A 13,857-nucleotide genomic window follows, 5' to 3' on the forward strand; every position below is an offset into this window, starting at 1 on the left:
CACTATTTATTCTTGAGACAGCCCGCTAAAGGCAAAGTTTAGTTTATTTGGCATCTGCGACAACACACAGCTTGTGTGTTACAAAATTATTGAGCTTATTCTAGGTCCTCGAAAGGGAATTGATTTATGTGACTTATCAATTTGTCAGTTCTTACCACAAATTGAGTGAAGCTGGAGTTTGAAAGGATAATCAAAGAACCAGTAGGAATTTTATTCTTATATACACTTCCTAGAAGTATCTTAGGAGAGACAAAAGGCTCAAATTGAGAATATGGTACACAGCACAGTTGTATTTACAGAACTAATGTTTCAGCTCTCAGATGAAGAGTGCAGGCTAAGAAGTGTACGTTATAGAGTTCAGAGTCCAGAGTGAAGAGTCACTGTCCATCCTAGTGACCCCAAGTTGTACTTGTATTAAACTCATTTTCTATTTCCTCAACTCTGAAATAAAAAAAGAGTGGATTGGCTGATTTTTTTTTAATTTTTATTATATCACCATGTGGAAAGATACACAGTTTTCAGGTTTATGTCTCAGTTATACAATATTCAAACACCATCCCTTCACCAGTGCCCACATTCCGCCACCAGAATCCCCAGTATACCCCCCGCTCCCAACCCCCGCTGTATAACTGATGAATTTCACTTCATTTTCTCTTTACCTTGATTACGTTCCATATTGCAAAACAAAACTCACTATTGTTGTTGGAGTTTCCCCCCAAGAAAGACAGCCCTACTAAGGAAGCATTTGATAATTGGTTTGTCATTAAAAGATTGTATGTTTTCAGTTTTTAGAAAAGGTCGTGCGGCCACACTAGCGGCCGCGCAGTTCGGATGTATTCCAGTCCCGCAACCCGGAGCCGTGTTAGTTACTACTCAGTGTCGCCAGGGCTCCATTTGGAGAAGGCATCCCAGCTGTACCTCCTCCGCCTGGATCCCTGGTGTTGTTGGCCCGGGTTCCAGTCCGGAGCATTTCTCAGGCTGAGTTGCTCACCAGACTGCCTGTCCTCTTCTCTGTTCAGTGTGGCAAGATCTATTGGCTGATTTTTTTTAAAAAAATTATTGAATATCCATGAGATAGACCATTACAAAGCTATTCATGATTGGGTTTCAGTCATACAATGATCCGAAACCCATTCCTCAATCACTGTACATTTTCCACCACCATGTACCCCACTTCTCTGCCACCACTAACACCCCACTCCCCACTCCAAGACTCCCTTTGGTTTTGTACATCATGTTTTGCCATAAAGTACTAAGAGGTCATCATGTTTGTTCAATGCATTTTAGTATTTTTATCAGGGCAGTAAGGCTGGAGTAGCTTTTTAACTGAGTGGCAGCTTTGGGGTGTGGACATGATGTCAACGCTTCTGGAACTACAGAGAGATAGAAAGTGGTGGCCCTTCCTGACCCCATGAAAACCCAGAGATCTCAGTCACAAATACCACATACTGAATTTTCAGCATATTATATCTTGGTGAGGTCTGTCCTGAGATGGTGCAGTCAGTCCGGGGGTATGGTAGTTCTTTTGGAATGTGGAAGCAAGTGGCTGCTGGGGGCTCTGTTTAGGCATGTACCAGGATAATACACCCTCCTCCTCCTTTTATTTACTCCAGTCTGTTCAGCCTTGCGTGGGTCTGAGATTAGCTGCTGCTTTTGATCTCTTTTGAGATTATTTATAGGTCTCTGAAGCAAGGCTGGTAGAAGAGCTTACATGGTGGTGCTAGAGTTGGTTTGTGGGGTGACTGCCAGTGCTATCAGAAGTACTGGGAAGCGGGGGGAGGTAGCCCATCCCAACTCCAAGAAAGCTGGAGATTTCAGTCACAAAACCCACATAACCAAAATTTTCAGCAGATGATATCTCAGTGAGGTTCATCCTGAGATGGTGAAGTCAGGCTAGGGGCATGGCGAGGATTTTGGATTGTGGAAGCAAGCAGCTGGGAGCTCTGCTTGAGTGGGCACCAGGCTGACCCGCACCACTCCAATTTACCTTAGTCTGTTCAGACTTGCAAGGGTCCAAGACTAACTGCTACTTTCGATCTCTTCTGAGATTTAAGGGTCTCTGAAGCAAGGTTGACAAAAGAGCTTACATGGTGGCACAGGAGTTGGTCTGTGGGGGTGACTGGATTGGCTGATTTTTAAGGTTCCTGCCAACCTCATAATTTGGGGTTCTAACTGACTTAAAGTAGCTGCAAACTTTCCTATGACATTCAGATAGTAGTAAAGACAAAACTGTAATTTAACACAGCTTCAACCGAGTCCTTTGGTTGATATTTGCATTGCTATAAGAAAACAGAATGAAAACAATTAGTCAAATTATTGGAAAGTAGGTCTTTCATTCCTACTATATGTAGGTATAAAGGACTTCTGTTCTTATGATAATTTCAAAGGAAATAAAAATATTAAGGGGCCAGAGATATCTGACCCCTTAATATTACATTCAAAGATTGTACAGGAATCTTCGCATGTAGAAACACCACGTACTATTCCTGAGCCACATGATGCCTTCAGCATAGGTTTTGAGCCATAACAGATGACTCTTGAGGGCTACTCCCAGCTCTGCACCCATGAATTCTTTTGGGGACCCATGTAGTGCCAAAGATAGAACAGTTTGGCTGCATGCAAGGCAAGTTACTGATCCCCTGTACTATCTCTCCAGCCAAGACATCTAATTTCTTGTTTTATTTTGAGATCACACTTATTGGGTCTCAGGGGTTAATTCTGGATGTTTTCAGGGATCACTCCAGGCAGTCTCAGAGGACAACATGGGATTCCAGGGATAAAACCAGGGCCAGGTGCATATAAGGCAAGTGCTCTACCTGCTGTACTATTGGTCTGGTCAAGACATTTAACTTTTAAAGATTTTATTTAATCGATTTTGGGGGCCACATCTGGTGATGCTCAGGGCTTACTTCTAGTTTGTGCTCAGGTATCACTTCTGGTGGTACTCAGGGGTGATAGTGGGGGACCATAGGAGATGCTGGGAACTGAAAATGGGTCTATTGCAAGTCTAACCCTCTGTAAAATCTGTATGGCACTGTAGAGGATAATTTTAAAATGTTTCCTCACAATGAATGATTAAAACTAAATTTATTTGTAATTCTGAGGAAAAGCAAGACACTATATTTAACAGTTTTGTAGGGACTGAAAGTTTTGAGCTTTTCCTCTAATGCTTTTAAAACTCAAATCTTAGCTTAATTGTAAGTTTACATGTTATTAATAAATTTATCTCCAATACAAAATATCCTTTATTGGTCCTATCTTTTAAAGTGCAATATTACCTTATCAATAATTTCTGTAAAATAACATTGCATATATAGGAATAGTACTTTCATCCTAGAATTTAGTATGGAAATAATTAGAGCTGTACATTTGTGCTATATCAAAACTTATAACACTGCCATATATATTCTTGAAAATGTAACAAATATACATCAGAGACAAATTGTATAATAAACATAGGCACATGTATTAAAATACTCTAACCATTGATATTATATTTAAAAATTAATTAAAAAATCATCTCCCTATATGGTATGTGAAAGCAGCATGATTAAAACTACATTAAAACTACTTTTTCATATAGCTCAGGTAAAAGGGTTGCAGTAGTGTTTAATTTTATAGTTCTGATGTACAAATTTCTCACAAAAGTGCCTATAACTCTTTACCTCTGTCCCTATGTCAACTCTGGTCCGATCTTCTCCTACCCCTACCGGTTCCCCCCACTATTTTTTGATTGATAGAAATGAATTTGGCACATACCTTAATTTACCACCACCAACATGCTTAACTCCTACCTATACTCTTGTTATGTTATGTCTGATCCACCAATTTATTCCTCCACCCTTCTTCCCTCTATAATTGCCACGTCTGTAATCAAGTGCCAGTGTTTGTTATCATTTGGTACTATTCCATACCTTGATTTGTTTCTCTATATATAGAAGATGAGTGAAATCATCCAGTATTTGCCCTCCTGCCACTGGCTTACCTTGCTCAACATCGTACAACTCTCCAATTCCATACAAACCACATAATTTTAAAAAGAAAGACAACATGAAATAAATATTCTCAACTACTAATATCCAAATGGTAGGATCATGAAACATTTAAATTGCCTTTTTTCAGTCTTTAGCTTCCAAAGTTTCAATGTCAAAAGCAAGCAAAAATGTGAAGTGCTAAAGGCCAAAATAAGAGAAACTGGACCCTTGGATTGGAAAGCAACAAAGTGCCCCAAATCAATGATACATTTTTTTCAGACACATCAACTGAAGTGTTTGGTAAACTTGGCTCTCACAATCCCTGACTCTAGTGGGTGCGATGTGAATTCAGTTAGTGACTCATAGAGCCACCTATGGCTACTACTCTCACCTGTTCACTCTCTCCTCCTGAGGTCCTCTCAAAACTCTTTGCCCCACCTTAACTACAGCCTCTAATTTCCCTTCTGTGGTTCTGGTGATGGGTGTTTAGCTGCTCTCTTTCTGTCTTCCTATATAATTTCTCTCCTGAAATGAACACACCCAAGCTCCTATTACAGGGTTAAGAGCAATGACCTCAGTAACTAGATGCCATGGAGATTACCAATGTGCTCTACAAAAGTGCACTAGCAAGATGTACATCAAATAACTACCTAGGAACCACGGAGGGCATATGGAATGACCTGTGCCTGTGACCACAGCCTGCCTCTCAGCTCCTTCAAAGTGCCTCATTTAGCATGTGGCTGGGCAACTGGGTGACACACTACTGAATGCAAAGAGCAATACACAAGCTACCGACACCACGAGCAAGCCAGGTGTAAGTTTGCTGAATACAAACTTTTCAACAAAAGTTTGTATTAGGTTATACATAAGGAAATAATACTGCTAGATGGAATATCTTTAAAAGGGCGGAACAATTAATCTCAAATAGAAATATGATTCCTCTGAAGACAGGAAGCAAATGGGTGGGTAAATTACAACTATGTATTAGTATATGCCTAAGTAAAGAATAAAATATTAGAGACTTGAGTCAAGGTAAGCATGTAAATATTGGGACTTTTATGTTACAAAATTCAATCAAGCATAATAGAAGTCACAACTGACCAATCGTATCTAGGAGGCAACGGCAATAAAGGAATAGTGACTTTCAGTATAGGAAGTTACATTCAATATCTATGATATAAAAATGTTATAAATATAATGCAAAATCACATGGTAATTTCTGCCCTTTCACTTCACACGTTAACCAAAAAAATATTAACATAAGACATCAGAAGACTACTAGACAGGTTAAAAATTCTCAATGCATTGTGAACAATTTGTTCAAATGAATCATGGAATAAAGTTTCACAATACATACCTATGCTTTTTCACTAAAAGATTATTGGGATACAACATTTACTTGAAATGGAAGGAAATGGTCAAAGAGAGACTACAGGGATTAAAGCACTTGCAAGTTCTCAGCTGATCCTGGTTTGATCCTTAGCACCAAATGTTCTCCGCTGCACTGCTGGATGTGGTTCCTAAATATCACAGGATATGCTCCAACCTGACTTTATAAATGCAATTAGGGGGAACTACACTGAATTCATCACTATATTTAAGAACAAAATCTCAAAAATATTTACTCAAAATCTCACTATATTTAAGAACAAAATCTCAAAATCTCAAAAAAAAGAAACAATAAGGAATAGACCACCATAAATAAAGATACAGTTATGGGAAAATTATTTATCTCGTTAGGTTAAAAATACAAGTTTATGAATTAAAAGAATCCAGAGAAATACATAAAATGTTAAGTAGTACTGCAATTAATGTGAGGCAAGTGAAATGAATGAGGCACCACATAGTCTCTTTTATATTTTTTGCATCTTAATTCTTATATTGAATACATATTTCCTTTTACTAAAAAAAGCATATTTGTATAATTGACACAAGTAAAATTCATCCCAGAAGGAATATAGTTTGGTGTGAGGGTTGATAGTCATACAATCACCACAAGGAAATCATAAATGAAATAACATAATTTTTCAGAACCCCTCCCCTTATGCTCTTTTATGTTTGATCTTCTCCTCAGCTCTCTGTCTTAGCAACCTCTGTTCTCACTTCTGACCTTATCATTGTTATTTTAGACTATAAGTGGACCTATACTGTATATGGCATAACGTTTTTGACACATCTATGCATTGTACATACCATCAATTTATTCTGGTCAATGGCTGAAGGCTATACTTCCTGGTATGAGTTAAATTCACAGTATTTATCCCTTAGCTGATGGATATTAAGGTTACTTCTATTTTTTTTTTGGCTATTGTAAACAAAGTTCTCATAAATATTCACATTCAGGTATTTGCATGGGCATATGCTTTCATTTCTCCAGAGTAAATACTTAGGAGTGCTAAGGCTGAGTTAAATAAAAGTCTGTGTTTAAGTTTCTAAGAAACTGTGAAACTGTTTTCCAAAGCAGATGTATAATTTTGCAACATGCTAGCAGTTTATCAGAGTATATCTTTCTTTTATTTATTTAATTTTGCTTTTTGGGTCACACCCAGCAATGACAGGGGTTACTCCTGGCTCATGCACTCAGGAATTATTCCTGGTGGTGCTTGGGGGACCATATGGGATGCTCTGAGTCGAACTTGGGTCAGCCACGTGCAAGGCAAAAGCCCTACCTGCTGTGCAATTGCTCCAGCCTCAATATCTTGCTTTTATAATTAGAAAAAAGTCATTATTAGAGATCTGAGTATGCTGCAATTATGATGTCCCTATTAATAGCATTTTTTGTTTTAATAAGATGAATGCCAATAGGTATTTGTCATTTTTCCTTGAGTCCAGTGGTGAACCACTGAAAGTTTTAATGCTTCAGTAGGCTTTCTAGCTTTCAAGATTATTCTCCAGTTCTAGACTTTTAGAATAGTCTAAATTGTTTGTAAGTGGGTGGTTTTATCAGCATTGGGTAGGTTGAAATGTGGGAAAAATATGTAGTCTTGATAATTAAAACTAAGTTATCATAGAAAAAGAGATTGTACATCTATTACCAGTTTTTAATAAATTGTTGTAAAAAAGGCTGACTTTACTTTTTTTTATTAAATCACTATGAGATACACAGTTACAAAGCTGTTCACAATCATATTTCAGTCATACAATTTTCCAACATTCATCCCAGTTTCCCTCCCATCAAGCCCCCGACCCCTACCCTGTCTCTATGGCAGGACTTTTCTTCTTTCTTCTCTCTCCTTTTGGACATTAAGGTTTGCAATACAGACACTGAGATGTTATCATGTTTGTTTCAGCATGCAGTTCTTATTCAGAGAGATCATTTCCAACTATCTTTGCCATGGTGGTCCTTTCTTGATCCCAACTGCCCTCTCTCCCAGCACTTGAGGCAGGCTACCAACCATGGACCAATCCTCCTGGCTCTTGTTTCGACTGCTTTGGGTACTAGTCTCATATTATATATTTTTATATCTCACAAATAACTGCAGGAATTTATGTCTGTCCTCTCCTAACTCATTTCACTCAGAATGGTACTTTCCATGTCCATAGGTAAGCAGATTTCATGACTTTTTTCTTAACAGCTGGATAGTATTCCATTGTGTATAAGTATCATAGTTTAACTAATTTCTGTTCTCAGGCACTTGGGTTGTTTCCAGATTCTGGCTATTGTGAATAGTGTTGCAATGAACATAGAAATGCAGATGGCATTTCTGCTCTGTGTTTTGGGGTCCCTAAGTTATCTTCTCAGAAGCAGTATTACTGGGTCAGATGAGAGCTCAATTTCTAGCTTTTTGAGGAATGTCCATATTGTTTTCCAAAAAGGCTATACCAGTCATTCCCACCAGTAGTGACCCTTTCTCCCCGCAACTGTGCCAGCACTGGTTGTTCTTCTTCTTATTGATATGTGCCAGTCCCTGTGGTGTGAGATGATATCTCATTATTGTTTTGATTTGCATCTCTCTAATGGTTAACAATGTAGAGCATTTATTCATGGATCTTCTGGCTATTTGTCTTTCTTCTTGGAGGAAGTTTCTGTTTATTTCTTCTCCCCATTTTTTGATGGGGTTGGATGTTTTTGATGTGTGAAAAGTTCTACCAGTGCCTTATATATCTTGGATATTAACCCCAGATGGGTAATGGGTAAATAATTTTTCCCAGTCCATGGGCAATCTTTTTATCTTGGTCACCGTTTCTTTAGAGGTGCAGAAACTTCTTAATTTACTGTAGTTCCATTTGTTTATCTTTGCTTCGTCAGTGGTGTTTTCTTTTCTTCTTTTTTTTTAATCTCTCAAGATGTCTTTGGTATCAATGTCGTGAAGGGTTCTGCTCACATTTTCCTCCATGTATTTCATGGATTAAGGTCTGATATTCAGGTCTTTAATCTATTTTGATCTGACTTTTGTGCTGGGATTAGAAAGAAGTCCGAGTTCATCCTTTTGCATATAGCTGCACAGTTTTCCCAGCACCACTTCTTGAGAGGCTTTCCTTGGTCCACTTCATATTTCTTGCTCCTTTATTGAAGATTAAGTGGTCATATACTTTTGAAGGTTGGTGTCAGGATATTCAACTCTACTTCATTGATCTGAGGGTCTGTCTTTATTCCAATGCTACACTGTTTTAATTACTACTGCTTTATAGTATTTTGAAGTCAGGGAAGGTGATGCTTCTCCCATCTTTTTCTCAAGGATTGTTTTAGCCTCCCCTGGGTCCCATGCCTGTCTGTTTTTCTTGCTTTCTTTCAGGAGCTGTAGCTGGGCAGGGTTATGCCTAATGGCGAGTCGGTCCCTCATTTCACCGTTGTGGGGGTGGTGGTGGTGTTCATTGGTACCTGTAAAGGAGAATGACTCTCCTGGGTACAAAGCCAACTTAATGCCACACCTCTGCGTCTTTCTCCTGACTGGATTCTAAATGATATATTATCATCTAACATGTTTTTGCTTAGGGCCCACATTCACTTGTATTCAGGGCTTACTCCTGGCTCTTATATTTAGGGATCACTCCTGGCACATTCAGGCGAAATGCTTGCACTGCATGCAGTCAACCCAGGTTTGGCCTCTGGCACTATGTATGGTTCCCCAATCACTGCCATGAGTGACCCGTGAGCAGAGTCAGCTGAAGCCCTGAGTCCTGTCAGGTGTGGGCCAAAGCAAAACAAAAAGAGTCATCATATAACTTTATCATTCTTATTCAATTAGGGCTGGAGAGATAGCACAGCAGTAGGGTGTTTGCCTTTCACCTGGCCGACTCGTGTTCGATTTTTCCGCCCCTCTCGGAGAGGCCTGGCAAGCTACCAAGAGTATCGTGCCTGCACAGTAGATCCTAGCAAGCTACCGTGGCATATTCAATATGCCAAAAACAGCAACAATAAGCCTCACAATGAGAGACGTTTCTGGTGCCCGCTCGAACAAATCGATGAGCAACAGGATGACAGTGACAGTGACTCAATTAGGAGAACTCTACTTCAGGGTGATGGTTACAAACATCAATCAGTTCTACAAAAGGAGAAAGTATAGCAAATAGTGTTAAATTTAACTACTGGACACCAAGTGGCCAAATTGCTAATTAAACAGATCCTTGAAAGCTATTTACTTTTCATTTGTTTCATAAAAATAGCTTAGAATAAAAATACTGTTAACATTTAATTTTAATTTTAATCATAAAAATTGGTTTTTAATTGCTTTATAAAATCTGATTCTGTGAACAAAGTTTCTTTGGCGTCCTGGAAAGATAGTGCCTTGGTTGGTGTGCCGAGCTGGTGAGCCTATTCTGCAGTTGGCTTCTCCCTGAATAGTTTGTAACCTGCTGAGTTGTTATAGCTTCTTTTTCATTGTGTGGTAAAGTGAAATAAAAAAGAAACTTTATTTAAAGCTATGTAAATCAGACCTGCCAAATACCAGTCAAACTGAGAATACACATTTAACTGGGTCTTATGTGACAATTTATAATGTTATCCAATAAAATAAACATTTACCGCACAGCATGAGAGCAATTCTCTAATGCATACTGTGACAGTTTTTCATCTTTAAGAAGTATCAGGTTTATAGATTTTTATTTTACTGTATATATGTCTGGGCTAGGCTTTCAAATTTATTGCCATTGATTTACAGAATTTGGAATTAGATAAAACATTGTATGTCATCCTTGTTAAAATCTCTTGTTACATAAGGAAAGAATGGAAATGAAGTATCATCATCTGTCATAGCCATAATACATTTTTTTCAGTACTTTAACCCTGGAAAAACATTCCCTAATCAAAGTTAAATCCTACCTGAGAATTATTATTTACATTGGAGATAAAACAATTATTCTATAAAAACATTTTTGAAGAGTTCCTATTTCTAATCTTAATTTTTACTAAAAAAACATTTTTTCTTACTTAACTATTTCTAATGTATTTCAATACTGTGTAATCAACGTTTTGGATTATTTAAAAATAACAGCTCAGATACTATTTAAAAGTGTTTGCTTTCATCAATACATCCAAGTTAAGGTATTAAGAAGTTGTTCCCTTTGAACAAAAAATTGCCTGCTTAACTTTAAAATCTTCTCTTCTTACATGGGATTAAGTAACAAGGAAATTAGCAGTACTGACACAAAGCTCGGATTTAACACTTAAGAGTAAAGCCTTGAAGCATTTGGCTTTATAAATCAGTGCAAACATAGCAATAATCTTAAAAGTATTAATTCCTTTCTTAGGCTGTTTTTGATGGAGAACACTATTCACTTCAATGAAACAAAATCACTGGTAGGGAACAAAACCAACTAAACAGATATTTCATTTACCTGTGATTATTTTTTTGTATTTGTAACTATTCTTAGGTCACATTCTGTTCTCAAATATAAAAGATCTCATAATCTACAGTTTGAGATTATTGATTTTATATTTAAATATGATATCAATGCTTAAATTATACGCGCTGGTGGCAGAAAATAGTCAATAGAAGAGGGAATAAGAGACTACTGCTATGGCCAAAATCCAAATAAATGTTATTAACCAATATGGCAAGCACTATTTTTTATCTTCTGTATCAATAGTTTTATACTCACTAGAGTATCTGAACATTTAAATTAAAGTTATATAATCTCATATCAGTATGAATCTTAAAAACATTATCTGCTGACATATTACTTAATAAATCAGTTTCTCAAAAAATATTTTGTAGAAAATTAAAAGTAATCTTTAGAAAATTTATCAAAATTCCCTGTTACAACAGGAATAAAAACCTTTTAATATGTTGTCTGTTAGTAGCATGTATTAGTTAAGTACCAATAAAATGGTCTTAGCCATAAATTTACTGAATAACATGAAATATGGTAAAAATAAATTTTAGGCAAGACAATTCAGTAAAATTAGTATGCTTTTTTAAATTTCCAAGTAAATATTTACATTTGGTCAAATGTTTAGACTAATACATATGAGCAAATATTTGTTTTTATGTACCACTTTTTATAATGTTATTTATAGAGGATTCACAACAATTACTGTGTGATTTATATTCAAACTTTTCTTTTATCAGTAAGTTAAGTCATATTCTACAAGTACCTTAACCATCACTGCTAATGTAGATAATTTGAAACAATTTTAAGGACTCATTCTCTAATTGTAAAAATTGAAACCAAAATAATCTTCCTAAGAATATTCTGAGCCACAGTATATACCATGTTATTTTAAGAGTGAGGAAAAAAGTAGGGAGGAAAGAGATAGTAGAGTGGGAAGGTCACTTGCTTTAAAAGGAGACAATCTGGGTTTACTTCCCAATATGATATATAGGTCCCAGAGTATGGCCCAAAGTAACCCCAGAGCATTGGTGAGTGTGCCCCCTTCACCTCCCAAAAAGCTAATATTCCCTAACTATATCAAATGTGAAGAAAAAAAGGCAAAACAAAATAAAGATCTTGTTTGTCCAAACACCTTAAAAGGCCCTTTATATTTTACATTCAAGATTGTTCAAAGAATATTTCACACACAAAAATTCTCCAAACATAATACTAAATATTGTAGTCTCGTTTCAATTAGAGTGGTGGCATACAGTTCTAATAGAAAGAAGAATAAGACAATTTATTTGCACTGAGTCCATGCTGTGAGAGTTCATGGTTTTACTATATGATGAAAAATTATCACTAATGAATATTTGAAAAACATAATTGTATACAGAATATGGGAATTATTCGGTGCTTGAGAAAAAAAAGGACTATTACTTTTGGTGGATCACTTATGAGCCTAGCGTTTTATCAAAGAAATGGAACAATAAATCTACATGTTGAGTGACAAAGCCTTTTCTTCCAAAAGCTTTCATTTTTTTTTTTTCAGGGAAAAATACAGAAAGAAAAAAAAATCAATATATAGAGTAGTTTCATCCTGGAAAGGGCTTTCTTAAAGAGAAACCTCAGTCAAGGTTGAAAGAGCAATTAATGCAGGCTCAAAAATCTGGGCCATTCTGATAGAGTTCAGTTAACATGTGGCAGAAGTAATCATCCACTTGTGAAAATGATTTTCGGTTCATTCTCAAACACCTTTCAGACACTCATGATCCCATTTAACTGACAACAATACAGGCTATCTGTGGGCACCACTGCATTGGATGTGAAAACCAATAGGGACCAAATGCCCTCCGGCACTTTCAGTCCTCCCTCATGTTTTCTGCTGCTTGCATAAAAGGAATCTTCCTGTCACTTCCTTCTTTCTTTCTTCTTTAACCTTGTAAGATGGAGTCTTTTTTAAAATCTTGTTTTCAGCTCAGGATGAGAAAAAAAGAAACCGATTCCAGACAACAGTGTGACTTGGGCACTAAGAAACTAGAAACAAATACTTTTCACATACTTTCTGCAGTCTTCTGGGAAAGAGCATAGGAAGAAAAAAGGAGAGGGAGGGAACCCCAACAAAATGATACATTTTGCGAGGGTTTATGACTGAAGAGATTATAACTGTGTAAAAAAATGTAAAACTCCTTTCACTGAACAAGAACGTAAAGTCTGTGAGCTATATACACAGGATGCATATAAAAGCAGACAAGTCAAACAGGAGAGATCTTGTCTCATTTTTCTGTATGACATTTTGAAGAACCAATATCCCAAATTGTTATCTTTCCTTTTCCAAAGCAGTCCCATATTTTACTGGTTAATCTCAGTTAAACAGGAGTCAGATTTTAGTTTTCAGCATGATCAGTTAAGTGTAAGTCTAAGATATAAAAGAAATCCTTAAGAAAATGAGGTACTACATAATCTAGACTCTGTACAGAGGGAGACTGGCAGGATCAGACCAAAAAATTCCATTCCACACTCAGATTCAAACATCAAAACCAAATGATCATTCTCAAAGGAGGTATTCTGAAATAAATGCTGGTGCTCTATCCCCTAAAACCAAAACCTAAGACATGAATATTCCTAAGAAACATATTTTTTTAATTGCCAAATATAAGCCAAAGAACCTAAATAAAACTAAAGAATGTTTTTTTAATTAAAAGTCAGGTCAAAATCTTTTAATCTTTGATAATTATGATCATCTGTCTTTAATCTCAACAGAAAATTTATTCCAATACTTCATCATTCATGATATTGAAAATTAACCAGACAAATCACTCCACCAACTGAGAATGGCCATGCATCACCACAAACGGAATCGAGAAAGAGCTATCAATCTGTCAATCCTGTCCATGTCCGGGCCGGGTGAGGTTTCCTGCGTTGAGTCAACATGGTACCAGATAATCTCCTCACCAGCCACTCTCCAGATCCTAATGGCTGCTCCTATCAGACGGGAGTATAGAATGAGGCCTCCATAGCCATGCCACCGGATTCTCTGCGAGGCTTTTCACTTGGGGTGCCCCAGAGGGTGGTGGGTGAGAACTCCCCCTGCCCCAAGGGACCCAGCCCCAGCAGCCGACCTCTACTA

The 13,857-nt window shown here is 37.1% G+C and overlaps 1 protein-coding gene across 8 annotated transcripts in view; it reads right to left on the bottom strand.

Annotated features, from left to right (window-relative positions):
- CADPS2 (calcium dependent secretion activator 2) overlaps positions 1–13,857 on the bottom strand; it is a 541,525-nt gene that overhangs the window by 184,259 nt on the left and 343,409 nt on the right. The gene's annotated exons all lie outside the window — the stretch shown is intronic.

The sequence above is a fragment of the Sorex araneus genome, chromosome 1 (genome assembly GCF_027595985.1).
Source record: "Sorex araneus isolate mSorAra2 chromosome 1, mSorAra2.pri, whole genome shotgun sequence".
In the NCBI taxonomy this organism is placed as follows: Eukaryota; Metazoa; Chordata; class Mammalia; order Eulipotyphla; family Soricidae; genus Sorex; species Sorex araneus.